Raw genomic sequence first — 5,691 nt, 5'->3', positions numbered from 1 at the left:
GGTTCAATAGCTTATGTGCTCCAAACAGTTGTTCTCCACAGCCATACAACAGCAACCAAAAGCATTCCTGCTGGGCAGACCTGAAGCTGCTGCCCAATTATCCTAAAGATTGCTCATGCACGCGAAAACACAGTGCGGACAGGAGGACCTTAGATTAAAAGACACAAAACTACAGAATATTTAAATTAAGAAGCCAAATAAAAATGCGCAAGACATGCCATTGGTACAGAGTTAGAGCGGTTAACATCCTGAGAAAATGGAACCCAAGGTCCAGTTATTCAAGGGAGCAAAGACAATCGTATTGGCCCAGAATGCAGTGTGTGTGTGTGTGTGTGTGTGGGGGGGGGGCAGTGAGCTTAGGAGCAGCAGGCCTGTAGCTGTTACTGCAACCACCCCTTTTGGGGGACAGTTCCTGGCAGCCTGTCTGAGGAGTGGGCTCGGAGGAGACAGGACGTGTAAAAAAAACCCTGCTTCCCTCCTGAGAGATTCTCTCTCACAGAATGGAGTGGCTTGTGGGTGGGACCCCTCCATCTTGTCTCCTGTGTAATCGTCTCACGCCGGCCTGGGACATATTATCACAGGATCTTCTTCAAAAGGAAAGTGACTTTTCTATCTCCTTTCAGAAGCTGGAGATTCGGGGGTGGGGACGGTGACACAGCACCCAGGGCCTCTGGGACTTCCCCCTAAGCCCTCACCTGCCTTTGCACAGAAGGTGGTGAGAGCTCCTTTGCCTCCCCCGCCCCGAGGAGGAAGAGCGGATGGTGGTGTGAGCCTGGGCTGAGGGACAGGGCAGGGCCAGCTGCCCTCCCCACCACTCCGCACTGTCTCCTCTCTGCCCCTGGAAACGGCCTGGTGGCAAAGGACAGCCCCACCCACTGCGGCTCAGTTCTGGGCGCTGGGAGCAGGCGGGGCTATGGATTCCTTGTCCTCTTTGAAAGGGGGCTGACTTTCCTGGGCCCGGGGGCCTTCGGGGGACACGGGCCATCACGCGGCCGATGCTCCGGCAGCAGGGCGCTCCTGGGGCGGCGCAGCTCGCACTCCTGGCCTGATGGCCTCGCCCTCTAAGGTCGCTGCACCGGCCTCCCTTTGACCGGCGCTTCTGCAGGTCCCTCCCTTCTGACTGCCTCTCGCTCCCAAGACAGAACATGCACCAGGCCAATGACAGAGGGGTGGGGATGGGGTGCGGTGGGGGGGTGTCCAGAAGCTGAACCCCCTGCGCACGGGGCCACGTGCAGAAGCTTGCGCCGCGCTGCCCCTGGGGCTCTCCAGCCCCCCCCCCCGCCCCCCCCCCCTCCGCCCCGGACCCACCGCGGCCTCCCGCCTCCCTCCTGCGCTGCCGGCTGGACAGGGCGCCCGGGGCGGTCGCCTGATCCCGTGGCCCCAGACCCCGGGGTAGGCGGCTGCGGACCCCTGAGAAGCCTGGAGGCAAAGGGGTGGCCGGAGAGGAGGCCGCTGCCTTGTGGCCAGCGCTCCGGGCGATGCGCGTGACCCCGATATTTGAAACCCGCCATGCAGCGCCGGAGGCATGTTCGGAGAGGGGTGTAAGGACAGAGAAAGGTTTGCTTAGGGTAGACCTGCAGCTTCCGAGGCGCACACGGCCAGGTTTGTGAGAAACACACTTTATTCACGATCCAGACACGATTGTATCCCTGGCTCCCGCCCCGTCATATGGTAGCGCAGCCGCCCCTGCCTTTCCCAGTTTCTTTGCCCCGGTCTCAGTGACCCGCGGTCAACACTGGGTTTAAAAATAGTAAATAGAGATTTAGAAATAAACACATTCAGACTTTTGTTCATGCTCCTGGGCATCGAGACCACATCTCGCTCTGCCCTGCCCAGGATGGGAATCGCCCCTTTGCCCAGCATATCCGCTGCGTGCCAGCCCTGTAGTCACTCAGTGTTAACCTGGGCACTGGATGAGCTGCGTGGTACCCACGAGGGTCCTGGAACTAGTCCCGCCCTTCTCCCAGGGCGGCTACTGTAGCATCACCTTGAAGTTGCTGCTTTTACTACCTGAAGAAAAAGGTGCAGTTTAGCTTCTCAGATTTTCATTTTTTCCCAGTGCGTCTAATACGAAATTGAATGTGTTTTTCCTGATACTTGAACTAGGGAACATTTCCTTTCATTTTTAATGTTAAGCCCCCGTGTTGGAAGTCCTCCAAGACCAGTGAGCTCACACATGCTTGGGAGCCTCCAGAGGAGCAACAAACCGGGGCCACCTTGAAGTCAGCCCAGTGCAACCCATTTTAAACTCCTGATTTCCGGGGTATCTCAATGTTTATTCTGGTCGCCAAGTCGTGGTACTTGGTTACAGCAGCCATAGGACACAAATACAGCGATTTTACTCCGGAAACAAAATGGGGGTATGTTTGAAGTGGGGGTAGAGACAGGAGAATTGTTTACTCTTGGCCTTGGGAGCAAGCAGGGCTAGCTGTATGGGCATGTGACCTGTGCCATCACACGATGGTGCCCTGCTCCGAGGAGTCTGATGTTCGGTTTAATGCTCTATAATCGTCTCCATGAAGTTCTTACTACAGCACTTTTGAGCAAGAGGTGAGCAGAGGAGATGCCCTGGAGTGACAGCCTATGTGGACATTTGTGATGTAGCATCAGCACCCAGTGATAGTGGCTCAGGCCGCTGGGCACAGGTGCAGCGAGCAGGGCAGTTGGCCTGGTTTGCCTCAGGGCAGTCGGAGGAGCCGCTGGGCTGAGGAGAGACCAGGGATCAGATTGGCAGTGGTGACAGTGGCAGCAGCAACAGCAGCAGAGGTGGCTGCTGTACCCCCCGGCGGGAGTCAGGGGCCCTGGGCAGCCCTGGGAACTGTGGGAGGCCAGCTCGCCTATTCATTCCCCTAGAGGGCCAGGCCCTGCAGCCTCTGCACAAATATTAGCTCTGGCTCAGTGCTGGGACGGAAATTGCTGGGCTCAGGCAGTAAACTCCGTCAGTAAGTTATTACAAGATAAAAGCACACACAGGGACATTGCAATAGAGCGTATCGAAGCTATTAGAGTTATTAGAATTATTCAAAGAGTTTAGAGTCTCTGGTTTTGAAAACTACTGCAACATTGTAAAACAAATATCCACGGGCTTCCACATGGAAATGAAGCTTAAAGATTGTAGCATGAGCAGTAACAGAAAAGAACTCTATTTTCATATGATGCTTCAGATGAACAAATTATTGAGATACATTTAAAATTATTTTTCTTATAATTGAAAATACAGTAATAGGATACACAGTCAGTAGGTATCTTCAATTATATTGAAATCATGAACCCATTTTGGCTTCTTGAGCAACTTCTACAAGTGACAGGATATGGCAGAGAAAAAACTGAAATGCTACTGTATAATTTTTATTTGAAATTGAATTGAGACTTTTATGAAGATTTAAATCTTTTTAGAAAAATTGTTTCATGAACCATGAACTCAAATGAAAAAAAAAAATTTATATTTCAAAATAACTTCTCAGAAACTTACCCCAATGTTGTCATCATTTATAAAATATTCTTCATGGCTCCAGTAACAGTTGCATCAGCAGGAAGATTCTTATCGAAATTAAAAATTACAAAAAAAATCAGTTGTGCTGCATTTGCCAAGAGTGACTGATATCACATTCAATATAAATCTATCGACGGCAGATATACTATTTTTAAAGGAAAAACCTTTACCTTTTAGTAGTGGTAGTTAACCAGGGTACTCTGAACCAGGGGCCCTACATTGTCATTTTGCACGGGGCCCCACAAACTATGTACTCAACCCCGATGGCAAGAGTTACCCTTGAGGTTAGCCAGACATCTTTCCGAGTCTTTACTTTTTACAATTGGAACTGACAGATGATTGAACTTTAAAAATGGAAATGTTTCTTAAGAATATTTAACTGTCATCACTCAAAACAACACAATTATTGAGTATGTTTTGTTTTCCCATGAATCACAAGCATAGGTCCCAGTCGCCCAGTCTTCTGACTCTACCTACCTGCTTTTGGAGGTGGGCAGGCTAGTTCCACAGTGTGTGGCGCACCAGGCTGTTACGTCCTTACCAAGGGAGGATTTTTCAGAGTCTTCACTCAATTGGATACTTTCCCAGTGACTTACCATTTGTAACTCAGCGCCCGTTTGCCTGACTCCACCCCGAGTCTGGCTCAGCCTAAGATAACAATGACAAGAGGCACTGGTATTCAGGTGGCCTCCAGTTTGAGGCTTGGAAGCTTTATGTCTAGACAGCTATGCCCCAAACCTCTCTGCACATGGAGATCAGCATATCCCCAAAGGATATAACGAGTAAAACGAGAAGAATAATGAAGAAAAATGACAGGCGCATGGGAGAGGAATACACAGGGTATGCCTCTGGTAAATAACTCCCCGAAGGACTCTTAGAAAAGACTTACTGATTAATTGAGTCAATCCATCATCCTTGGGATGACAGCATCAATTTGCAATCTTTTTGGGAGTTGTTTTATTCCATTGCTGTTATGGCTTAAATTCATAAGAGGGTAGAATGAGAGGTTAAAAAAATATACCTGTTTTATTATTAAGGTGCCACAATTCTGTGCTCTCATTACAGAGAAGGCTCACATTAATTTTAATAACAATTTAGCCTTTGTCAGGGCATCCACATGTGGCTTATAAAAAGATTTCCCTCTCTGAATTTATCTTACAGAAGTCGACTTTCATTACCATCAAAATGTTAAGCTTATTTGCTTCTTAACTCCATAATGTTTAAGGATTAAAAAAAACAACTTTCTTGATAACTCTAGAGAACAGAAGGAGACATTTTAGGAGGAACTCACCTTTGCTTTCTTTGTTGGCACTGCAGTTGTATCTCGTGACACCTGTGCAGATTTCAGTGGTAAACGAGACCCTTGGATGCATTACCTAGTTCAAATGTTTGTTGAGTTAAAAGGCATAGAGTATATAAATGTCTTAGAGATTTTGCTCTCAAAAGTGATTGTTTCAAGATACTAATAAGTTTAAAATTGGACATAATATATCAATCACGGACAGTGTCCTTTCCTTTCTTAAAGGCAGGTGGAAGGTAGATGTTGTACAATGAAGATAGGATTGAAAATGAGTCCTAAGCTAAGACCCATATATGATGAGAATAATTGGGGCTTCTTTTTTTTACGATGTAAGGATCTTGATATCAAAGCTTCCTGAGTATAAGTGTTGAGTGCCAAAATTTTACCAAAGACAGATAAAATGTCTGAAGGAAGATTATCTTGACAATCACAGGAAGTACTCAAGATGGGACAGTTTAAGTAACCTCAATGTCTCTAATATTAGCTATTCATAAATCTGTTGTAAAAGAAATAGCAAAAAATTTTAACCATGAAACTGAACATAGTTAGTTGCTTAATATAAAACACTCACATACAGCCCTAGCTGCTGGAGTCCATTCATTGTCTTCACTAGCTGAGTTTAGACAGAGACCCCCAAAAGCTAGTAACCTTTGAAGTCCTAGCAAAGGTCAGGACTGCGCACCACCCAGTTAATCTAGGAACCACCCAGTTAATTTAGGTAATAATAGTTGAAGCATCATCCCCACCTTAGTTCACTTAATTCCTTAGATACTTGTGTAGATCCTTGTTGATTATTGTTGATCAGATACTCTGCCTATTCCTGGAAATCATCTATTGATGAGCTAATCAGATGCTCTGCCTATTCCTGGAAATTGTCTGCTGATCTGTGTGTCATTGA

This window comes from Myotis daubentonii, chromosome 6 (assembly GCF_963259705.1).
Source record: "Myotis daubentonii chromosome 6, mMyoDau2.1, whole genome shotgun sequence".
NCBI lineage: Eukaryota > Metazoa > Chordata > Mammalia > Chiroptera > Vespertilionidae > Myotis > Myotis daubentonii.
The sequence above is the reverse complement of the archived record's forward strand: the minus strand, read 5'-3'. Positions refer to the sequence as shown.